The sequence below is a fragment of the Urocitellus parryii genome, chromosome 4, assembly GCF_045843805.1.
Source record: "Urocitellus parryii isolate mUroPar1 chromosome 4, mUroPar1.hap1, whole genome shotgun sequence".
Classification (NCBI taxonomy): Eukaryota; Metazoa; Chordata; class Mammalia; order Rodentia; family Sciuridae; genus Urocitellus; species Urocitellus parryii.
This window is the reverse complement of record NC_135534.1, coordinates 141509121-141534664: the sequence shown is the minus strand read 5'-3', so window position 1 is coordinate 141534664 and position 25544 is coordinate 141509121. Positions and strand designations below refer to the sequence as shown.

Sequence of the window (25544 nt, the reverse complement as noted above, 5' to 3'; positions counted from 1 at the left end):
AACAACATTTGGAGTTAAGAAGCAAAGCTAATATAGGAAAATATTAATCTAGGCACTGAGCAATTCAGTGAGACCCTGTCTCTAAATAAAATACAAAATAGGGCTGGGCATGTGGCTCAGTGGTTGAGTGCCCCTGAGTTCAACCACCAATAACCAAAAACACACCTGCATGGTGACAATTCTGGTTTCTATTGTACTTTTCTTAGTTTGACATTTTTTTTTTCATAAAAAAATCAGGACAACAAATACTAACGGTGACTGAATGTTTGTGTTCCTCGAAGTTCATAGGTCAAAGCCCTGATTCCTAATGTGAGCATATATGCAGGTGAGGACTTTGAGAGATGATTAGGTTATGAGGTTGGAGCCCTTAAGAATGAGATTTGTTATGGTTTGGATGTGAGATGTCCCCCAAAAGCTCATGTGTAAGACAAGGCAAGAAGGTTCAGAGGAGAAATGATTGGGTTTTAACCCCATCAGTGAATTAATCCCCTGATAAGGATTAACTGGATAGTAACTGAAAGCAGGTAGGGTGTGGCTGGAGGAGGTGGATCACTGGGGGGCCTGCCTTTGGGGTTTCTGTTTGGTTGTGGTGAGGCGAGCTCGCTCTCTCTGCTTTCTGGATGCCACCTTCCCGGCTGCTTTCCTCTGCCACTCCTTCCACTGTGATGTTCCGTCTTACCTTGAGCCTTGAGAAATGGAGTTGTCCACCTATGGACTGAAACCTCTGAAACCATGAGCCCTCAAATAAACTTTTCTTCCTCTAATTGTTCTTGTCAGGTCTTTTGGTCACAGCAGTGAAAAGAATGGACTAGAACAGGATTTTAGTGCCCTTATAAGAAGAGACATGAGAGAGAGGTTCTCCATCAGTCACATAAGGTATGATTGTCTGAAAATCAGGAAAGAGGGACCTCAGCAGCAATAGATTCAGCCAGCACCTTGATCTTGGATGTCCAGCCTCCAGAACTATGAGCAACACGTTTCCATTGTTTAAGCCACTCAGGCTATATCATTTGTTACAGCAGCCTGAGCACTTGAGTGACATTCCACTAGGCTCCACTTCCTTCCAGAGTTTCTGGAGCCCTGAATAAAGCAAGGCACCTGGAGTGGGTTTACCTTGAGGAACTTACTCTGCCTGCCCACCCAGAAGGCCTTTGGTAGGAGAGCACATGGAAAGTTGGGCAGAATTAGGATCCCCTTGAATTTCTAGTCCACTGTGTGGGAGAGCACTCCTGTGTTTTGCCCACAGGGAATTCTCTTTCCTCCTGTAAGACTTGCAGGGGACAGGCCAAGTCCTGGCATTTCCTGTGGACTTGGAAACCAGAATGACAGGTGCAGCCACACCGACATGTGATTTCAGTCTGCCGGGCAGCCTGACCTCACCTGATCCTGCACTGGCAGCTTCCTTGTCTCAGGTACGATTAGCGCTTGGGATGACGTAACTTTTTGTTCCCTTGCAATCAGCAAACCCATCACCCCATAACTTTATTCCTACTGCCTTAACTCAAAACACTCTGTAACTGAGAACTGTTTCTTCCATTTACCATCTATGAGAAAGGGAGGTATCTTGTTTTCCCCTTTCTTCCTCTTTTGTTTTCTGTTTTTGCATTTGCTTCTCTGGTTGTTGCACATAAAATTATTGTCTAACCGGTGTATCTACGTCTTTCTCTCTGGTCTGTTCCAACACTCCATTTTTTTTTTTCTTTTTCTGCTGTCTCTATCTTTTCCCTCTATTTCTGCCTGCCTGTGCTCTGGGGCTTTCACTGTATGTGTGTGAAGATCAGTGAGAACTTTCCTTCCCACAGACCAGTGTGGAAATGATAGGGAATTCTGAGGATGAGCATTTCATGGATGGACGTTGAAGAACACAGTAAGTTAGAGAACAGCCTTTGCATTGTAGGATCTGAAACCCCAGGAAACGGTAGCCATCAAAGTCCCACACATCTCAGTGAGATTTACTCAAGGCATTCTTAAGCTTTCAATCCTATCTAAGGCATTCTACCAGACAGGACTGTTTCCCATTAGCTCATAGATTAGTGGAAGTTGGGACAAGATGATGTGAGAAGAGCTAAAATCAAGGTTCTCCCAGGGGTCTCTGATGATTCTAGGAACATTCTTTGGGTCACTGAACAGTGTTCTTCCACCAGCTCTGCAGTTTTCAACCCCCTGAATCCAGTTTTATAGCTGAAAACGTTTTTGCCTTTCTCCAAGGAGGCACCTTCTTTATTGCAGAGTCTGTCGTGGGGCTTTGGATTGGCAGAATCTAGTGACCTGAGAAAGTTGCATTTTGATGTTAGGCTGATTTCAATAAATTATAAATTGAAGTAGCTATACCGAGGGAGGCCACCCCTCCAGCCCAAGTTATATGAACAGGGGTTTAAGATGTCAGTGCTCTCATATTTCATGTGACCATGCTGGATCTAAATGGAAATTTTACACGTAAGGGGGAATATCATGTCGGAGTTATTTTAGAAAGGCAATTCTGTCTTCCCACCACAATTTTATCCTTTCCGTGTTTTGTCAGTATCTGGGTCGCCTGAGATGGAGGCCAGCATTTTCACTGCCATGTCATGGATGGAGAGAGGGTACACAGACATTAATCAACTTTCACCTTGCAAGGAAATGGCTGAGTCATTCAGGGTCACAGGTTTCCTTTTTTGCTGCTTATTCTTCAGGACAGATCATCTCATGGCCTTTGAGTTAAAAGTCATGGGCTGGATTGCTGATGGAGGCTGTCTGTTGTTGACCTTGAGTGACTTTCACATTCTCTCTGGAGTCCTGTTTTCTTGTTATAACTCTGGAAAACAAACTTATATTTCTCATGGTAGCCTGGTATTTTTTTAAAAAATCTTTTTTTTTTTTTTCATTGGGGCTGTAACTCAGTGGTAGAGTGCTTGCCTAGCATGTGTGAGGCACTGGGTTCAATTCTCAACACCACATGTAAATAAATAAAGGTCCGTTGACAACTAAAAATATATTTTAAAATATTTTTAAAATTATGAATGATAACTCATCAGTAAATCCGAGGTGGGGATTCCTTACTGTGTAAAAACATAGAATCTCTAAGTTGAAAAGGATCTGAAAAAGGGCAGCTTGCATAAATGAACCTGAATTACAGGAGAATTAGTGAGGGATTTTTTTTTTTTAGTCAGAATCTAGAAGCCCCATCCTTGACCTACTAAATGGAAAATACAAAAATGAAGACTAGGAGTCTGTATTTTCAAGAGTCACTTTGGGTGGACCAGTGCAGGTTTAGAAATCACAGTATTTTTTGGGAGGCGGGTACCAGGGATTGAACCCAGGGGCACTCGGCCACTGAACCCTATCCCCAACCTTATTTTGTATTTTATTTAGAGACAGGGTTTCACTGAGTTGCTTAGCACCACACTATTGCTGAGGCTGGCTTTGAATTTACAATCCTCCTGTCTCAGCCTCCTAAGCACTGGGATTACGGGCGTGTACCACCATGCCTGATTTAGAAACCATAATATTTATAACCATTCTAAATTCATGGAATAGGGGATGTCCTTTGCAATGGCTAAGCGTCAAATGTGCAGTTTAAATTGATACGTGATGGATTCAGAAAAATAACCCCTTTCAATGGAATTGAGAAGATGGCAGATGGGCTGGGTAAAGGTGATGGGAATTTCAGGACTTTGTTTTGTTCACTAACTCCTAGAGCTAGTATGGAAGCTGGATTAGGAGCCTGAGGCAGCCTTAGCAAAAGTGAGGTGCTAAGCAATTCAGTGAGACCCTGCCTCTAAATAAAATACAAAATAGGTCTGGGGATGTGGCTCAGTGGTCGAGTGTCCCGTGAGTTCAATCCCTGGTACCAAAAAAAAAAAAAAGTATGGAAGTTGGAAAGGACCCTGAATGGAGTGAGGTTCATTGTCAACAAGCTGTGTTATCTTAGACCAGCTCTTCCTTCTATCTAGGCCTCAGTTTCCTCATCTGTAAGATGAGGGCATGGGCTTGTTGATCTCTAGTTTGCTTCTGTGCCACTTTGACATTTACCCAATTCCTTTTCAATTGAGCATGGTATAATTCAAAAGGCTGTTCATTATTTTAATTTTTTTTATAATGCATTCTATGGGACCTCATGTTTGTCCCACTGAGCTTGTTTTTAGTGACCAGCCTTTATGAGCAGTGTGGAGTCAGTGCAATTGCCCTGAGAATTTAAATCCTTCCAAGATTATTTTCTGCCATCTCAGGCTGAAAATCTCCAAGAAGGCAAACTTCAGGAAAAGAGGGTAGAAATATGGATTGCAAAAGGCTTTAGAAGACAAGGTGGCTTAGAGGGAATCAAGTATCCTACCAGACATCTCCACTCTGAGTGAGGGTAATTCTATCTGCTGACTGCCATTTCAGAAGGTGACCAAAGAAGGTTCCAGCAACTGGCAAAGACTGAATGTTTTCCAGTTACTATGCTCACCTTGCTCCTGGGTCATGGCCACTGTTGGCAGGAGAAGCACGTAGTGGTTATAGTTACTGGCACCAGTTCAGGCTGCTCAGGCTCAAGTCTGGCCAATGAGAGGAGAATTAGCAAAGAAAGATGATCTGCAGCAGTATCTCTCTGGCCAGACATGACCAAGGGCTCGCCATCATTGGGAAGGAACCAAAAAGGAGCAGTTTAGGTAGGAGAGACTACGAGTAGGAGCCAGGCAATGGATTTTATTGAGGAGTTTTTGTTAAGAGTCAAATTCAAAGGAGGGAATATTTATTGAACACCTATTCTGCGTCAGAAGTCATGCAAAGCTTTAGGAATTCAAGAGAAAAAGGCATGGTTCTTTTCTTTAGGATTGATAGTCTAGTAAAGAAGTTCTTCATAAAAAAAAACAGGTTGATGTGTTCATTCTAGGGGGGGATAGTGTAGCAAGCGAAGGAGTATGCAGCAGGAAAGAGAGGCTACTGTGGGCTTAGCCTGCCATTTGAACAAGGCTTTGCCAGGAAAATAAAGGAGCAGATGGGTCTTTCAGGCAGAGAAGACAAAATCGGCAAAGCCAAGAAGGTATGGAAGAGCCTAGTGTGATTGGAAAGCAGGGTGGGGCTGTGTGGATGATAAATAGGTGACCTTAGGGGAGATCTAGACCTTGAGAAGGAGCTGGGCTTAATAGTATGCGGGGGTTCTCATTAAATACTCACATCTGTGCTGTAGAAATTCTGTCCTGGAAACAGTGCGAAGGACAAGTGGGCAGAGGGCAAGAATAGAATTGTGACACATTTTAGGAGATCAAGGAAGAAAGGTCATGGCAGAGAGCTGAATGTCTGGGGTGTGTGTGTGTGTGTGTGTGTGTACGCTATTGGGGCTTGAACCCAGGGCTTGAAGCATGCTAGGCAAGCATTCTGCCACTGAGCTACATCCCCAGCCTTCTTCAGCCTCATTTTAAAACTTTTATTTTGAGATAGAGTGTTTCTAAGTTGCCAAGGTTGCCCCTGACCTTGTGATCCTCCTGCCTTGTCTCCTGAGTGGCTGGGATCACAGTGTGCCCCATTGTGCCTGAAGAGTTTGTATTGACTATTATAGAATGGATCTGATGGCTAGAGATAAGGAGTTTGGGAAAGGAAGAAAGGCTCATTCTTTTTTTTTTTTGGTACCAGGATTGAACCCAGCAACATTTAACCACTGAGCCACATCCCCCGCCCTTTTTTATATTTTATTTTGAGACAGGGTCTTGCTGAGTTGTTTAGGACCTTGCTTGTTTGTTGAAGCTGGCTTTGAATCCACAATCCTCCTGCCTCAGCCTCCTGAGCTACTGGGATTACAGGTGTGCACCACTGTGCTCAGTTCATTCTTTTATTCTTCTGGTTCAGATAAGCTCCAGGGATACTGCTTCCCCCTGACCCACTCCCTCCAGCTTTCCCCTCTTCTCTCCCAAGTCTGCCGCATTTGGGCTGGGATGAGATCCAGCTAGGTGCTCTTATAGGTCATGTGACATTTCTCAGGGACACACTTTAAGAAATAGTGAGTCTTACCATGTTTGTATGAATAAGTCAAATTATACTCTACCATCATATATAACTAAAATGACAAAAATAAAAAATTAAAAAAAAAGAAACAGTGAGTTCTCAAAGGTTCCCATTAGAAGTACTAACTAAACTTTTGAAAAACTTTTTTCAGTATTGTATATTATTTAAGGATGGGCTGTTAACCTAGTAGGGGTGGGGAGGGAATATATATATATATATCCCATATAGTAAAAGACGTACACATTAGAAATGTGCAGCTTGGTAATTGGTCATAAAGCAATCATCTCTGTAACCATTAGGCTGGTTCAGAAATGGGAAACCTTAGCTGGGGGTGTAGCTCAGTGGAATAGCTGTAAAGTGCTAGCAAGCATGGGGGCTGAGTTCAATCCCAGCACACAGATAGAAAAAAAAAGAGATAAGTAACATTGCTGGAACCCATAGAAGACCCTTCTAGGCCCCCCTTTTGGTCATTACCCTCTTGTCCACTACCTTTTTGCCCAACTCCCCAGGAGAACCACTATCTTGATGAAAGTATGTAAAAGAGAAAGGGCAGGGGAGGGAGGGAAGGGAGGGAGGAAGAGAGGGAAAGAAAACATTTGCAAATAAATATGCAATAAAAACAAAGCTTCCTTTGATCTTGCCTTTCCTATTTAGATTATTTTTCCCCCTCATCTTCCTCTCTAGTCAAGTTTATGGGTCCTGAAACTGTCATTTGGTTCAACATATACAATAGTAACAAAATTATGATCTGGGCTTGTCCTTTGCTTTAACTGTCCATAAAGTTGTGGCCATTTATCAACTAATCAGCTCTGTAACTTTCTGTAGCTTACTCAGCTCTGAGCTTACAGAAAGTCTTGAAAGAGCTTTTGCTTTGTATAAACAGTGGTGAGAATTTCTCCCCCGGAACATTTAAAGGGAGGGCAAAGAAAGGAAAGGGATGCGTTGTTGAGCCTGGAGTCTTCACACTGACTTATTTAGGTTCTGGATGCCTTTAGAAGCTTCAAAGTTATTTGGCGATCCATCTTCCTAAGGCGGCGGCTTCTTCTTCTTCTTCTTCTTCTTCTTCTTCTTCTTCTTCTTCTTCTTCTTCTTCTTCTTCTTCTAACAACAGGTTAAATTGGCCAGCTCCAGCATCCTCTGACCTGCTTTGCTTTCACTCGTGGAAGGAGGGAGTTGGTAGAGGAAGGGTCTGCTTAGTTAAAAGAGTAAATGACCCAGATGTTTAACCAAGTTCAGCAGGCCACATAAGAGACATCCGTTAGACAATAGAGCAAGGCCTTAGGAAGACCTGAATAGACTGGAACCAGCGGCAGAAGGGCAGCAGCTAGGCACTAGTCTCTGCCATCCTGAAGGCTGACTGGGCCCAACCTCTCCAAGTTCACATTGAGGTTTACGAGGGTCAGTGTGTTTGTGCTGCACTTGACATTTTCACAAATTGCTCCGTAGTTGTTTTTATTAGTTTTATTCCAGCTGTTGCTCCAGAGACTCTCTGGCAGCCAGGCCTTCCAGGCCAGCTTGGAATCCCTTGTTAATTGACTCAAGTCATGAAAAGGCGACAGCAAGCCTGCTTTGAACTCTTGCCTGTTCCAGTGCTGGACAAATCCCAAGCATTCACCATAGGAAAAGCAGTAATGAGGCTCACACCTCCAAGTTTATGGTGCAGATTTTGCCTGTTCAGGTGTTAAGTGCAGTGGTGAAGCGCAAGCCCAGGGGAACCAGATCTGAAGAGTAAACAGACTCTGAGAATGTGCTTCCTCCTGGGTCCTAAGTGAGGAAGTTGGGTCCAGGGGCAGGGCTCTCAGCAATCCTGTCAAAGCCCTGCAGTTAATAGCATCCAGATGACCCAAATGAATTCACAGATATCTGTTACTCCCTGTGTTTTCACTTCACACCAGCTCTCCACGGAGGCAGATGCAGCTCAGCTTGGGAGAAACTTGACAAGAAGTCTCAGTGAAATTTTCCCTGCGAAGCTATTAGTTTTACCCCACTTCATGGAGAGAAGATTGTGAAAGTAATCTTACGGAGGTCTAGGGAGAAGGGCCACCATCATCAGGATGTAACTGATGTGTATGGCTACTGAAACACTTTTTTTCTGTTTCTTATTTATTATTTAAAAAGCTATGGCAAAGGTAGCATCAACAGAGCTAAATATTTATTGACCTTCCCGAAACCATCTGCAATAGAATTTTTAAAAAGTTTTATCAACTGTCATGTGAATCTATCTATTTATTTATGTATTTATTGTAACACTGGGGATTGAACCCGGGGTGCTTTACCACTGAGCTACATCCTCAGCCCTTTTTGGTTTTTATTTTGAGACAAGGTTTCACTAAGTTGCTGAGGTTAGCCTAGAACTTAGCATCCTCTGGCTTCACCCTTTTGAATGGCTAGGATTATAGGCATGTGCTTTCATATCCCTGTGTCATGTGAAATTGACTCGTGTCTCTTCTAATACAATGTGTATAAGACTCTCTTTCCTTGATAAATGTTAATCCTTTAAAATGAATCTAGACCTAAGCATACCTTTTAAAATTATTTAAAGGCCAGGGTTTGGTACGTTATTTGTTTTGCAGGGGAGGTGAGTCAATGATAGAAATCAGAAAACAGTGTGTTCACAAGGCTTGGAAAGAGTGTCTCAAAATGTAACCCTGGAGCAGGGCGTGGTGGGTGGGGAGCAGTGGCAGAAGGAGGGAGAAACCATAAATTAAAACAGATTTAAAAGATGTGTCAGCCACATGTAAATGTAGACCTTATTTGAATCCTGATTTGTAAAATAAGCCAACAAATGAAATACAAGAAAATTGGGGAAATAAGAACACTGTTTGGATATTTGATGATATTAAGGAATTTTTAAAAATTAGGTATAAGAATTATATTGCTTTAAAAAAGTTATTTTCTGTATAAATGCATTATAGGCAAAGTTTTTGCAGATGGAATGATATAGTATCTGAAATTTCTTTCAAAATAACCCAAAGGAGCTAGATTGTAGCACACGCTTTGAATTCCAGCAACTTGGGAGCCTGAGGCAGTAGGATTGCAAGTTTGAGGCCAGCCTCAGCAACTTAGTGAGACTCTGTCTCAAAATTTAAAAAAAAATAATTAATTAATTAAAAAGGGCTGGTGGTGTCGCTTAGTGGTAGATCACTCGTGAGTTCAAACCCCATTATTGCAAAAACAAAAACCAAAACAAAACCCAACGTGGCTGGATGCTGAGGTGCACACTTGTAATCTCAGCTACTTGGAAGGCTGAGGGAGGAAGATCACAAGTTAAAGGCCAGCATGGGCAACTTAGAAAGCCCCATCTCAAAATAAAATAAAAACAACTGAGGATGTAATTGCAGTGATAGACTGTGCCTGAGTTTAATTCCCAGCATTTCAAAATAAAAAAAAAATGGAACCCCCTCCCCAAAAAAGATAAGGCAAAGAGTCAGGATGGGGATTTTGTGGAGGGTGGGGTAAGACGGGAATGGAGGTGAGAGATGAAATGAGATTGTCCGAGTTTGATGACTGTTGAAGATGGGTCATAGATGGAGTGACGGGTTCATTATATTTATCTATTTCCTCTATGTTGAAGATTTCCATTATGCAAAGTTAAAAATGAAAGATCTCTCTGCAGGCTCTTCCTCTGTTAGCTTTCTTCGGTAGAGAAGGAAAAGGCACTGAAGAGTTTCTCTCAAGTCAAGCATACAATTTTTACCTTCTTAAAATGTATAATCAGATAAATTTCATGACTCCTACAATTCTTTGATTATATTATTCTGTGAAATTGTGATCAACTGATATATTGGTCACAGTAATCATCAATATTTGTACCACTCTGGGGTTTGAGAGAGGCAGAAGAGGAAGGAACCACTTGCTGATTTTTTTAGTTATTCAAAGGAAAGAACATGATCTGAATATTTGCAATGGGACCGGGGGATGTGGGACAAAAGAATGTTACACTTATGGTAACATTACACCAATATAAATATAAATGATATCTGTATAAATTACATTAACTTATATAAATATAAATGTGGGTGGGGAGAGTAGTTGCAGTTTGTGTGGTGAATCTCATTTTAAAGAAACTTTATCATAGGCTCAAAAGTAGTTCATTTCTTAGGCTGAACTTCTGATCTATCACTACTGTATTAGTTATCCATGCTGTATAACAAATAACCCCAAAATTCAGTAACTGAAACCTACAAACATTTCTTACAGTCTCTGAGCTTGGGAATCTGGGTGTGGCTTAGCAGCATAGTCGGAGTTTCTCACAAGGCTGCAGAAAATGTGTTGTATGGGATTGTGGCCATCTGAGGACTAAAATGGGGAGAATCCATTTCCAGTATCATTGCTGTGACCATTGGCAAGCCTCATATCTGCTTCTGTGTTCACTCACATGGGCCTCTCCACAGAGCTGCCTTGTGCCATGATGCCTGTCCTTTTACCCAGGGCAAGAGAAAAGATGTCACACAGAAGCACCAGCCTTTCATGAGAACATTGGAAATGATGACTCATCTCTTCTGCTAGATCTCATTGTTTCAAAGGAAGCCACTAAATCCAGCTAAAGTGAACAACTCATCCCTGTTTTTCTAAGACTTTCCTGCTGTTAGTTCTAGAAGCCCCAAATCTTGAGAACCCCTAACTCTTGGGCAAACTTTAACCCAGTCTATACTCAAAGAGAGGGAATTATACAAGGATGTGAGTAACCAAAGGTGGGAACCATTGGGAGCCACCTCGGAGGCTGTCTACCATGACCAGCTTTTTATGATTTAGTTCTTTTCATTCTTAAAAATCAAAGCCTGGGAGCCTTTGTGGTTCATATATCAAAATATATGCCTTCATTTTTTAATGATATGATGAATCATGTTGAAGTGAACCAAATCAACATGTAAACCAACTTTAAAAACAGCATATGCTGGGTGGAGAATGTGGCTCAGTGTTTGTGGGGCCCTGGGTTCAATTCCTAACAGTGGAAACAAAACAAAACAAAGCACAAGAACCTTTTTCAGGGGAGAGAACTAATGATATTTATTTACACACACACACACACACACACACACACACAATTTCTTTTTTTCTTAGTTGGTCATTATTTCAAAATAAGTACTGATGTTTTATGCTAGTTGTCTTTTGCTTTGATTTCTAGAATTCCTAGCCAGATTTATAACCTATTTCTCTTTTGAAAAAAGAAGTTAATTGGTGTTGTTTTAATTAGAAAGGTATTATGCTTTATTATAGATGACTTGGGGTCTACAAAGAGTAAAATCAGGTAAAAAAAGGGAAGCATCTGAACCCCTTTGCTTATTTCCAGGCCCTTTTTATGTATCGGTGTTTTGTGTTCACCCTTCAGTACTGTACTATAAATTAATATTAGATCCTGCTTTCCCCATTAATATTATCAGCGTTTTCTATCTTGTTAAAAATTGTTCACTTTTATATTTTTTGATTATTACCACCCACGTGACGTTTACTCAGTTTCCTGGAACTAGAGCAGTGAGTTGGATTAGAAATATTAAAGGTATGAGAAATTTTAAGAAGTAAAGACAAGACCCAGACATAAGTGAAAATCGAAGGGCATGGTGGGATGATCCAGCTCTGATGGAGACTGGATCTAAGAACCAATTGGAGCCCACCCATTTTATTTAAATGGGTAGGAACACCAGTGGGATTCAGAGTGAAGAACTTCCTGAGGAAAACAGAAAGAAGATGGCAAAGACAACTTGGTTGGGGTTTGGCAGGTTACACCTACCTCCTCTACTTCCAGGCTGCTGCATTTGAACCTAGGGCTGTCTGAGCCAGCGGGCGGGGGTCAGCAGTCTTGAACTGGTGGGATTTCACCAAGAGTTCTCAGAATAGTAACGCCCCTGCCTTGAGATGGCTCAAACAAACCCATAATTCATTCCAGCCTCTGACATTTGATGATTAAATTTTTGTCTTTCAATTAAGAGGATATACTAGGCTGAACAGAGTAGTGCATACCTGTAATTCCAGCAGTTTGGGGAAGCTGAGGCAGGAGGATCTTAAGTTTGAGGCCAGCCTCAGCAATTTAGTGAGGTAGGTCCTAAGTAATGAAGCAAGACCCTGTCTCAAAATAAAAAGGGAAGGAGATATTGCTCTGTGGTAAAGTACCTTTGTGTTTAATACCTACTACAAAAAAAAAAATAAGAAGAAGATATACTATGATTTTATGTATGTTTGCCTTTTGACTTGATGACTTTTGGTATTTTAATTATTTTGAATTTTAAACCTTATTTATTTATTTATTTATTTATTTATTTATGGTGTTCAGAATTGAACTCAGGGGCATTTTACCACTGAGCCACATCCCCAGCCCTTTTTATTTTTTTTTTTTTCATTATGAGACAGGTCTTGCTAAGTTGCTTAGTGTCTCACTAAATTGCAGAGGCTGGCTTTGAACTTGTGATCCTCCTGCCTCAGCCAACCACCGGAATTACAGCATGTACTATCATGCCCAGAAAAAAATATTTTAAACCTAGATTTGGAGTTTATCACTCATTTATTCCTTCAAGCAATAACCTGGGGTATACATTACACCCTGCACTGAGAATATGGAAATGAGAAAGGGATTTGTTTACTTTTTATACTTGGAACTTGGAGGCTATTGAGCTAGCAAAATGGGCGTCACTTCTTTTATCCACCACTGTGCTCCACTAGTGCCTTCTGCCAGTGGCCATCTGACCTCTGACACCTCATGGAAATTATCCATTTGTACACAAGTTTCTTCCTCTACACTGGGCTCCTCAAGGGCAAGGAACATATCTCTGTTCAATCTTCAAAAAAGCAAATTAGAAAAAAGAATTGATGAATTCCAACATGCTAGGGCCTCTGCTACATCCTGGTTAAGAAAGTGGAGCTTCCAGTCTGGTGGGGAGACAGATTTTAGACAAGCAAACATACAAACGGGGTTGTAAATGGTGGTAAGTGCCATTGGGAAATGAAGGTGTTTTATAGAGAGAATAGCAGGAAAACCTAGTTTGAATGGGTTGATAAAGAAAGGCCTGGCTGAGAAAGGGTGTTTGATCAGAAGAAAGGAAAGAAGAGGGATGTGGAGGAGCTGGGTGAGGGTGTTCCAAGTCAAGAAATAGAGCATGCAAAGGCCCTGAGGTGGAAAAGGGCTTAGCACGTTCCAGGATGGGGGAGAAGAGCAGCATGATGGGCAGTAAAGACCACAGAGGTAGGTAAGAGCATCCTGCAGGACTTCGTAGGAAAAGTCAAGGATTTTGAAATTCACCCTAAAGGCCATGGTGTGCCATGGTAAGGACTATAGGCAGAGATGAGACATTGCTTTAGTCTCGTTTCCCTCAGAAGAAGACCAAGTTGATTTGGGAGGTGGTATAAAAAAAGCATCAACAGAGAAGTGAAGGATTGAGGCAAGTAAGGGAAGAAGTCCAATAAAGGATAATTCAAATTTCACTGTGGACAACTGGAACTTATGTCCTCTGGGGGCCATTCTAGACTATGCCCCCAGATTATCCCATTTGAGGTATCCAAGAACTGGGGTATTTATTCACCCTATCATGCCAGCCATTGCTTGAGGTATGTTGGGGGAAGAGGAAGTATCTGTGGGGTGCTGGGAAGGTAAAGCAGCTTCGTGACCAGAGAAAACTTTCTAGAAAAAAAATGCAGAATGGGTGTTGGAAGTCAGGTTGGTGAACCCTAAAGCCCGGGATGGGGACCGATGGGCAGGCTATTCTGGGGAGGAGATAGTTCACTTTTTTTTTTTTTTCAGTGAATAAACCAGAAGGACAAGAAAGTGGGAGACTAATTCAGAGACTGTTTCATGGAGGTGTTGGTGGTATAGAGCTTAGCATAGCTGCCTTTCAGAGAGTGTGCTGTGGTCCAGGTGATGATGGGGAAGACAGAGACTTGGACAAAATGGTGGCTGATGGAGATGGAGAGAAGAAGTGGATTTGGGGTTCATGTGGGTACGGCATTAATATCTTGATGCTGGTTTAGATGTAGGGCATGAGGAAGAAGGGAAATTCAAGAATCCTTTCTAGCTTGAATATCTGAGCAAGTGATGATACAATTTAGCAAAGTGGGAAAACTGGGAGAAGGTTGGGTTTGGGTCATGTATTATAAATGAAATCAGCTGGCATCGTTGTGTGACTTTCTCTTGCAGCACTGAGCTGGAACTGAGAAGGTGGCTCTTAGGTTTCATTCATAGGTGAAGGTTTGGCAGGTGTGTTTGACAGGGGACAGTGGGCAGGGGAGTTGGAAGCATTTGGAAGGGAGTGGAAAGTATGTCAACCAAGATCTAGGGACAGTGACGCAACAGGGGAATTACCAGAGAAAGTAAGCTGGAAGAAGAGGCATGTGTAGTCTGATTCACCTTGGTATCTGTGGCACATAGTAAAAGCTAGGTGAATATTTATACTTAAAGTGAGCTAATTTCTGACCCGTTGGGTGGGCCTTAGAGTGGCTGAGTTTCGCATATCTCCAGTTCTTTATTTCTTGAGTTCAGCACTCATTTCGAGTTAGTTTATTTTAAGTCTTCATTCGGTTTCTTCCTTGTAGGGACCAGCACATAAGAACTTCTCCTCTAGCTGGTTGACATGGTGCATGCCTGGAGTCCCAGCTACTCTGGGAAGTTGAGGCAGGAGGATCACAAATTCAAGGTCAGCCTTGGCAAATTATCAAGATCCTACCTCAAAATAAACAAAATGATATGGATTGTAAATTACTACTGAACTACAACCCCAACCCCTTTCTTGGGTTTGATTAAATGTGTTAGGATGGTTCCTAGAACTCAGGGAAACACTTATGTCACAGTGGTCTACTTTATGCTTTGAATATAACCCTTGATGCTTTGCCACTGCAATTTATCAGTGGCCCTCAGTTCAATCCCCAGTACCATAAAATAAATCAATCAAGAAAGAGAGAAAGAGAGAAAGAGAGAAAGAGAGAAAGAGAGAAAGAAAGAGAGAAAGAGAAAGAAAGAAAGAAAGAAAGAAAGAAAGAAAGAAAGAAAGAAAGAAAGAAAGAAAGAAAGAAAGAAAGAAAGAAAGAATCTCTATGCTTCCTGTCTCTGGTGGTGTTTAAACAAGATAGTTGCTCTTGACAAGTCCTGAATTCACTTGTGCTTGTGGGAATGGGTATGGACTCTGGACTGATTTTGGGATATTTCATTCATCCATTGCTTCATTCATTTATGCAATCATTTGATTAGCCCATGCTGTGTACCTACTACGTGTCTATCCTCAGGTTCTTGAGGTTTTGAGATAACAAAATGAATGGTCAAAAAAGTTTTGCTCATTAGGGAGCCACAAATAGTACGTGAGTTTCTGGACATGAACTTTTTGGCTCTCTGCCCTTCATACACAGTTATATTGAGACGAAAGGAGGGAAAAGCCTTTATTCTTTTGCCTGCTGTGTTGTTTTAAAATTTTATCAAAATGTACAATGCTCTGAAGGAGCCCAGTCAGAAAGGAAACTTTCTATGGCGTCTAAAAATGTACAGATCCATCTCTCTAGGAGCCGTGGTGGGGTCACCAGTCATGCCCCATAAAGGGCGCAGTGCAGATTCTCACCCCTCTCACATTTTTAAAGCCATTGAAAGTTTTTATTATTATTTTTTAGGTTGGTTTTACCTACCTAAGGGTAACACCCACTGATACTTCTTCAGAATTTGTGCAATCTTCCATGAGAGACATATCATTTCAGTAAATTGAATCAGCCATTTATTTTGTTTTTCTAAACTGTCAACCACTTTCTCTCCGAGGTGGGGGGAGGGGGGGAAGGAGAGAGAGAAAGAACTAAGCCCGACACAATGGCCCACAATCCGTAATCCCAGATACTCAGGAGGCTGGGGCGGAAGGATCACAAGTTCCAGGCTAGTCTCAGCAACTTAGTGAGACCCTGTCTTAAAATAAAATAAAATAAAAAGGGCTGGGATGTAGCTCAGTGGTAGAGCACTTGTCTACCATGTACGAGGCCCTGTGTTCATTCCCCAGTACTTCAAAAAAAAAAAAAAAAAAAAAAAAGAATAAATAAATAAACAAAATAAAAGCAAAGGGAACCAGGCTTCCAGGGGTTCCATCATTAGTCCTTGTCACTGTGGCATTCAGCAGGTTGGGAGGGGCCAAATCTCAGAGGTGATTGCTGAGCACTGGCACATGGGGTGCAGAAGAGGTGCTCAGCAAATTCTTGTTTGGCTCATAGATTCTTATAAATCTCTTTAGTGCTGGGATTGTGCCTTGTGTCCTCAGCACCTAGTACATAGCCTCCTACCTCAGACAATGTAGACATTTACTGCCTGAGCGCACGTGCAGCGATTACTAGGAAAGGCTGAGCTTTTAAACCCCAAAGTGTGTCTTAGAGTTGACTCTGACTTCTCAAAAAGGAATCAACGATTTCCCCCTTGGAACTCACATTCAACCCATCATCCTTCCAGGGTGAGAGGTGTGTGGGTTTCCCCACCCACCAAACAACTCTCCAGCAGAGTCCAGCTGGGTGTCCTCTGGGTCAGCTCACTGCTGCCATTGTCTACCTGGAGACAATGGCGGATCCCATGGGTTCAGAGCTCAGTTCCACGAGATGCCCCCACAGCAGATGCCAACTGCAAGTAGTAGGTTGTCAACTATGCCTCTGACCATCTGACTTTAAATCAGGATCCTTACTATTCTTCCTTGGGTTTTTGTGTTGTTTTGCATTTTTTTTTTTTTTGGAAGTGTTGGTGATCGAACCAGGACCTTGCACATATTAGGTAGGCATTGTGCAAGTCCTTTTTAAAAACATTTTCTTTTTTATTTTGAGACAGGGTTCCACTAAGTTGCCTAGACTAGGCCTTGAACTTTTAATCCTCTTGCTTCTGCCTTCCAAGTAGCTAAATTACAGGCACCTTATCCAGCTCTTTCCTCTTTTTTTTTTTTTTTAAGTCGTAGATGGCCACAATACCTGTATTTATTTACATGGTGTTGAGGATCAAATCCACTGCCTCACACATGCTAGAAAGCACTTTACCACTGAACTATAACCCCAACCCCTTTCTTGGGTTTGATTAATGTGTTAGGATGGTTCTCAGAACTCAGGGAAACACTTATGTCACTCTGGTACACTTTATGCTTTGAATGTAGCCCTTGCTGCTCTGCCACTGCAACTTATTTTTAAAATGGACATGTTTCTTTCTCTTCCTCTCTCCCTGCAACTCCCTAATCTTTCCCCCTCCTTAATCTCGGGGGAAATAGTATTACCTTTCTTCCCCATCCTAGGCAGAGTTATCTGTCCCTGTGTACACACCCACCATAGGACCGAAGTCATCCAGACTTTGGGGATGGTGACACCAGAAGATCTCAGAAATGACTATCTATCTCCCCAATTAATAAGTGAATTACAACTCCAGACAGACAACCTGTGGAATGTAGCCTTTGAGACACCTCTTTAAAAGCCCCCTGTTCCTGCTGATGGGCAGAATCACAGCCTTTGGTATAGGAATTCCCGGTATTTCTCCTTTGCTAGCAAAGCAATAAACCTTTCTTTTCCTTTTTCTCAAAACCGTGTGTTCGTTATTGGATTAGACTGAGCTTTTGGCAACACTGACATACATTGCTTATTTATAATATTGGATATTGCAAAGGATATAGATGAACACCAGTTGGGAGATACATGGGGCAAGAGATGTGGGAAGGATGTAAAGCTTCAGTGCCTTCCCTAGGGCACCAGTCTTTCAGGAACCTCCATATGCTCAGCAATCTGGAATCTTGTCAAAATCTATTGTTTTAGGATTTATATAGAATTTAATCTCCTCTTCCTCTCCCGCTCCTCCCCAGAGGCTGATGGGTGAGGCTCATATTCTCCAGGTTCAGCCCTTATGGAGACTATCTAGGGGATTTTCCCTCTGGCACTATTAGCATAAAGGCAGGTGTGATCAGGAAGGAACTGTCATTTATAGCAAAAGACACTCCCATCACTCAGGGAATCCCAAGGGTTTTAGAAGCTCTGAGACAGGAACTAGGAGCAAATACCACATGGATTTCCTATTATACCACAATTCTCTCCTAGCTCTGATCAGCAATATGAAATACATACCTCTGCTTGTATTTTGTGCCTTTTTGGTTGTGATGGGGAAAAAAGTTGGCAAGCAGACATGGCAATCTAACCTGCTCCTCTGTCTCTATTCCCTCTCATGTGTAAAGCGCCACTTCAACCAAGTGGCTGAAGTAAAAGGCTTGGGTCTAGGATTCACTCCTTGCCTTTACAGAAGAGTGCCAGGATCCAAAAGACAGAAGGTGGCTGCAAACAGAGGGAGGATTGGAAAGTCAGGGGCACAGTCCATGCCAAGGCTAAGACTATGAAGAAGAGCATCATCATAGGAGCCATTTGGAGAAGGCTCACTGTCACGGGTCACGTGGGACTTGCTTTGTGTCTTGTCTCCTGTCGGGGGAGGGGTTCTACTCTCCACTCATCATGTCCCTTCTATTTTTGTAAAATTCCTGGTTTTTCTATAACTGTTGTCGAAACCTTGGTTCTTGTCCCTGATACCAATCCAATAACGAGGACATGGTTTTGAGAAAAAGGAAAAAGAAGGTTTATTGGTTTGCTAGCAAAGGAGAAACACAGGGGACTCCTGTCCCAAAGGCTGTGATTCTGCCCATCAGCAGGAACAGGGGGCTTTTAAAGAGGCGTCTCAAAGGCTACATTCCACTTGTTGTCTGTCTGGAGTTGTAATTCACTTATTAATTTGGGAAATAGTAATTTCTGAGATCTTCTGTTGCCATCCCCAAAGTCTGGATGACTTCATTCCTGTGGTGGTATGTACTCAAGGACAGATATATACACAATAATGATATATATTTTATATAAATATACAAAAATGCTATATATATACATATACACATATATCAATTATAGGACTAATGCTGTAGACAAATACACACGCATAAAGAAGTGTGTGTATATGTTATTATCAGGGTGTCTGGCTGGTGTCCAGGTCCTTGGTGTCCTGAACAAAGGATGTGGCTCAAGCGGTAGCGCGCTCGCCTAGCGTGCGTGCGGCCCGGGTTCAATCCTCAGCACCACAAACAAACAAAGGTGTTGTGTCCGCCAAGAACTAAGAAAAAATTGTCCCCCTCTCTCTCTCACTCTCTAAAAAAAAAAAAAAAAGACACACTATTAAGAGGCAAAGTACAGATTTATTGAAGATGAAGGTCAAAGTAGCACTTGTAAGATAGAGCAGACTGGTCTGAGTAAGACAGGGAGGCTCAGACCCTGATGGCTGGAAATCAGTGTCTTATATGCTGAACTGTGAGGCTGTCTCTTCCCTATACAGACCTGATGGAAGACCTTACCCCATTTGCCTTCGTTGGTTATCTTATGATACCTGATTAGAATATCATCCAATTTCCCCTCCTTGGTTACTTTAGAAAAAGTAGTTAGAATCCTGCCCACTTTATCCCCATTGGTCATTTAAAAATACCCAACCTGTGACAGGAGTTGCCAGGGTGATAAGTCCTCAGTGGCAGCGGCAGTGGTCATGGTGATGGGACTTATCTTAAACAGGGACAGGGCTCCTTGTCTTGTCCTCCAAAGGCTTCTTTCTAATCCCCATCTCTGCCATCTTGGTGTCCTTGAACTCCTACCTAACATATACCCATACATTTGTTATATATAACAGATGGGAGATAGTAATTTCTGAGATCTTTAAAATTCAACTTGAAAAGAAACAAAGCGGGGGGGGCATGTTTTTATATTTTTCCATGCTCAAGTTTATTTCTTTGAATCAAACCCTCTCTTCCATCTGGAGCTTTATTTTCCTTGGGAAAGTGTATGTGGAAAGCACCATGTCAAGGCCCTGGGTCCTCTTCCTGCCCCTGTTGCTGGCTCCATGGCCTAGAGCACCACCCTTGTCCCTCTGCCCATGTGTCCCTGTGTATCATGCAGGGTGTGGGATGTGTCCCACTGTTTCCTCTGGGCAGATGAGTGCCCTGATCCAAGTGCACAGCATAGATGTGGAGTATACGCACATGCTTGGCACACTATTGGGTGCTGTGAGGGACACGGTGTTGGACCAGCCACAGATCCTTCCCTGTTCTTTGACATCTCTGTTAAGAAGGGTCACCTGCAGGCTCTGGAGAAAATGGTCCCAAAGAGTGGGATAGGTAAAGGGCTGTGGAATTTTGATCAACTTAGAACTGATCTCTTAAACTTTCTCTTTAAGTCACCAAACATTTACCAAATTCCTTTAGGCAGGCCTCTAATGACTTACTTCCTTTGCCTGTCCCAGGGAAGGCATGATAACTATTTATCGACTGCTCTGGCACCCCTTACCGTATTTACAAAACACTGTGCTTCAATTGTAGTTAGGGAGGGACATATTTGGAGAAACTATTGTGTTCACCCCATCTCTGAACTAGAAAGATAAGACCTGAGGTTTTTAAATTGTGTTTCCTAAAAGTATTTACCTTGACCCTTTGTGTCTGACTTTCTCTCCTCTCTCTCTCTCTCTCTCTCTCTCTCTCTCTCTCTCTCTCTCTCTTTGTCATTTGTTCGTTCCTACTCATGCAAACCATTTCTCCTCTTCCAGTATCAGTCAGGTGGCTTGGCCTAACACACTATCTTTCTTTAATAGGAACACAGCAGTTTGCAAAGCTTGCCTGCGAGAGCTTCCCTTCACTCTCTACATGTGGCACGTGTGCGTGAGGGCCGTCACACCCTCACAGGCCTGCAGGCTGAAAAGAAGCTTCTAAAAGTGGGAAGTGTGGAATGAACAGCTGTGCTCTGCTCCAGCTGTTCCCACATTGTGGATGGCACTCTCAAAGGACAAGGCACAATGGCTGTAGTCCACATATGATGCATATATTACACACTGAGCAATAGTTGTTACTACTATTACCGTTTTAAAAAAATTTTATGGGCGCATTATAATCATACACAATAGTACTACTATTGTTATGAATAATTTGTTCATGACAAATCTGTAAGGTGGGAATTATTGTTACCTGTAACTTACAAAGGAAAGGAGATGCAATTTGACTAAGGTTACATCCCCAATAAAATGTGGAACCAGAGTTCTTTTGCATTTGTTGAATGAATGATTTAATGAGTGAATGACTGGTGAAAATCACAATGGTGGGCACATGCTGATCTTTCATGAGGAGATGATCTGATTGTTGTTCTTGAATTTCTGTGCGTTTCCCCCAAATATTGGCAGGACTTATGACTTAAACTCAGGGTGAGTTCAATGACATATGTGGATCAAAAGAATACATAAAATTCCCAGTCACTTCTTGTTTTTTGTAATGGACTTTTTTGGGGGGAGTGGGGGTTACTGGGGATTGAACTTGGGGATACCTGCCCACTGAGCCACATTTCCAGCCCTATTTTGTATTTTTTATTAGAGACAGGGTCTCACTGAGTTAATTAGTGCCTCACTTTTGCTCAGGCTGGCTTTGAGATCCTCCGCCTCAGCCTCCTGAGTTGCTGGGATTACAGACATGCCCCACCGTGCCAGCTTTAATGGGCTTTTTATTATTATTATTATGTTGTGATGCCAGGGATCAAACCCAGGGCCTTGTGCCTGTTGGAAAAGTATTCTATTTCTGGTTATACTCTTAGTCCTCAAATCACTTCTCCTTTTTTTTTTTTAATGATTTTTTTAGTTGCAGTTGGATACGATACCTTTTTTTATTTATATATTTTTATATGATGCTGAGGATCCAACCCACTGCCTCACACGTGCTAGGCACGTGCTCTACCGCTGAGCCACAACCCCAGCTCCCTCAAATCACTTCTTAGCTAAGCACTTTAGTGAAAGAAATAAGTATTATCAGTCAATTAACAAATGTTTGGCCTTTGCACATTAATACCTAGATCTCCAACAAGGAAAATTTATGGAAAGTTCAAGTGCAATTACTCACTGGTTGCTGTGGCTCATGCCTGTATTCCCAGTGACTTAGGAGGCTCAGGCAGGAGGATAGGAAGTTCGAGGCCAGCATGGGTAGCTTAGCAAGACTCTGTATCAAAATAAAAAATAAAGAGGACTGAGGATGAAGCTCAGTGGTAGAGTGCCTCTGGGTTCAATCCCTAGTTCTGGCTGGGATTGGGGAGGAAGGAACTGCTTGCAGATGTTCATCTGAGCCAGTTGTTCATTTCCCAATTCTAGTGTTAATAATGTGGCCACGCTGAGTAGACTTAGGCTCTCTTTACTCTCTCCTCATTCACCAGGGGAGCAAGTGACCCAAAATTGGACACCCAGGAGGCCCTAGGAGGAAAGCAGGCATTGGGGTGACTCATACCTTGGAAGCCAGCTTTTGAAAAATGAGCAGAAACTTATGATTATAGTTCAGCATTCCTCATTCTTCCTCCTCTTATTCTTCTATTTGAGTCTCAGGTGTATTTTGCTATTGCTGTTTTTGCCAATAAAGACAGCTAAAACGGGCATTGCCCTTAAGAATGTACAGATGGCACATTGCAACCACTCCCAGGAGGGATTAGCATTGTCATTTACAGAATCTCGAAGTCTAGGTGGCCAAACTTGGTCCACTGAGTCCAAATTCAGGGCTGCTTTAGCTGCCCAAGGAGGTTAAGGTAATAAGGAGCCTTCCTGCTTCTCTCTACTGTCACTTAGAGGCTGTCACTTGCCTTGGAGGAGAATTCTTATGGACAGCTCTTAAAGCCTTGGTTTTTACAAACTATTCCACAGGCTCTTGGAGATCAGCTCGGGAGAGTTTGCCTTGAAACACATGCACAGTGATTTCTGTGCTAGATACTGACTTTTTGGTATTTCCTGTTGGAGCTCTACTTGGGTGGAGTTCCCTTTGGAAGCACCAGAATTTTCCTGTTTGTGCAGTTGATTTTTTAAACCTTAAATAAACTCTGTTGTTAGGTGTCTAGAACAATAACAACTTAACAACTCTTTTCTTCTTCTTCTTCTTCTAGACACTGGGGATTGAATCCAGGGGTGCTTTATCACTGAATAGATTCCACAGCCCCTTTTGTTTTTTATTTTGAGGCAGAGTCTAAGTTGCCCAGGCTGGTCTTGAACCTGTAATCCTCCTGCCTCAGCCTCTCGAATTGCTGGGATTACTGGCGTGTGCCACAGCACCCCACATCAACAACTCTTTATTAAGCACCTACTATGAACCTGCTACTGTTCTAGCAGCTGGGAATACAATGTGACCTCAGCCAACCCTGCTCTCAAAGAACTCTCAGTCTGAACCAGGACACAGATTAGTAAACAGGCATTTGCCTTCCACGTGGTAAGTGCCATGAAGGGCAAAGTACAGAGTGTGGGGGACAGGAGGTGGGGTGAATCCAGCCTCGAGAGTGGCAGGGCTTGGGGAAGGGGGTGCAGTGTACCAGGAAAGATCTCCCAGAGCCTGAGCCAGTTACACTGCATGTTAAATATGAGAACTTGATTTTGTAGAATCCGTTTTTAATGATCTGCAAATACAATATGAATTAGTTTGTGAGAAAACTTTTTTTTTCTTTTTTTCCCAAGCCTTTTTGCCACGGCTTAGGTGTCTCCACTTCTTTCATTTTTACTGCACATTAAAGGCATTAATGCAGAGGTATGAATCTCCTGAAGGCTGAGGCACCAAACCAGGTAGCCTGCTTGCAGGAGAATTAGGTGAATCTTTGCCTTTCCTGTTTGGAAAGCGAGGAAGGGAGAAGTAGAGTCAGGCAAGAAAAGCAAACTGCTTCCCTGCTCCTAATTCAGGTCTTCCTCGGGGACTTTATTATTTTCTGTGAAGTGTATTTTGGGAATGTCAAATGAACACAACTCTAGTCAAATTCCGTGGAATCAACACAAAACACTTTCTAATGCCACGAGATGTGAATGAATGTGGATTATTTTCTTTTTAGATTCTCCTTCTCACTGTTTCCCTTCATTAGTGCAAATGATAAAGACTGGCTTCCTGCCAAAAGAAAAACTAAACTAGGGGGCGTGGATGGAAAACAATTCGGATACTTCCCTGTGTCTGGCTAGTTGGAGTTTCCTGCGATTACTTTTGCATGTACTCTGGATCTCTAGGTCAGACAATGGAATACCTACCTACTCATTTGTTTTTCTTTTTCCTTTTTTTTTTTTTTTGGTACTGGGAATTGAACTCAGAGGCATTCAACCACTAAGTTACATCCCCCAGCCCTATTTTGAATTTTATTTAAAGACAGGGTCTCACTGAGTTGCTTAGCACCTTGCTGTTGCTGAGGCTGGCTTTGAACTCGTGATCCTCCTGTCTCAATCTCCTGAGCTCCTGGGATTATAGGTATGTGCCACTGCACCTGGCTCCTTTGTTTTTGAAATCACTTTATTGAGGTGTAATTCATATACAAAAGAATGTACCCATGTTAGGCATACAGTTCTATGAATGCTGACAAATATATACACTGGTCTAAACCTCCACAACCTAGACCTGGACACTTGCAGGTGGGCGTGGTGGCGCACACCTGCAATCCCAGCAACTCTGGAGGCTGAGGCAGGAGGATTGCAAGTTCAAGGGCAGCCTCAGTAACTTAGTGAAACCCTAAACAATTTACGGAGGCCTTGTCTCGAAAAGTAAAAAAAGGACTGGGGATGTGACTCAGTGGTTAAGTGCCCCTGGGTTCAATACTAAGTACAAAAAGGAGGAGGAGGAGGAGGAGGAGGAGGAGGAGGAGGAGGAGGAGGAGGAGGAGGAGGAGGAGGAGGAAAATGAAGACTCAATTCCCCAAATTTGTTGCCCCCAACCCTAACCTCAGGCAATCACTGACCTGCTTTCTCTCACCCTAGATCAATTTTGCCTGTTCTAGAATTTCTAATACATGGAATCGTACCATGTACATTCTTTTGAGTGTGGCTTTTTTTTTTTTTGGCTTAGGATAAAGTTTTTGCAATTCATCCTTAAGAGTATCTATAGTTCATTTCTTTTTATTTAAAAATGCCAATTTTGAGCCAGACGTGGTGGTGCACATCTGTAATACCAGGGGCTCTGGAGGCTGAGACAAGAGGATCGTGAATTCAAAGCCAGCCTCAGCGATTTAGTGAGGTACTAAGCAACTCAGTGAAACCTTGTCTCTAAATAAATACAAAATAGGGCTGGGGTGTGGCTCAGTGGTCAAGTACCCCTGAGTTCAATCCCCAGTGGGCCCTCAACCCCCCCTCCCCCCCCACCAAAATGCTGATTTTGAAAGTAGCAAACAATTGTTTAATTGCTTAGCAAGATGAGCAGATGAAGGAAGTCCCTTTGGCCTAAAAATTCTATCCACTTGCCTAGGAAATGAAGGCCTGAGAATTATATCAGGTTAGGATGAATCACATTTAAGAAGCAGCCGAGCACATGAATTTCTGAGCCCCGGGAGCCCGGGAGGACAGGGAGAGATGAAGCTCCAGTGAATGATAGAATATATTACAGAGGATGACAGGGTTATTTGCTCAGTTCTGTTATGAGCTCAGCAAAATGTGACAATCCTGGGAAATATAAATATATATTACTATATTTATATGTGTGTTTGTCCCAGGAGACCTGGCAGGGAGTGGTGGGGAGAAGGGTATCCTGGAGGATCTGAGTAGGCTGAGATAACTGGATAAAGTAGAGCCTGTTGGAGGTTACTCTAATGTATAGTGACAAATAAAAATGAACAAAGGTGCCCAGCTGGTG

The 25544-nt window shown here is 42.4% G+C and overlaps 1 long non-coding RNA gene across 1 annotated transcript; it reads left to right on the top strand.

The window, feature by feature from the left end:
- Window positions 1-1291: 1291 nt before the first annotated feature.
- LOC144254153 (uncharacterized) lies at window positions 1292-20972 on the top strand. The gene is made up of 2 exons (XR_013343436.1): window positions 1292-1412; window positions 20534-20972. It is a non-coding gene; the product is annotated as an uncharacterized LOC144254153 (long non-coding RNA).
- Window positions 20973-25544: the final 4572 nt, after the last annotated feature.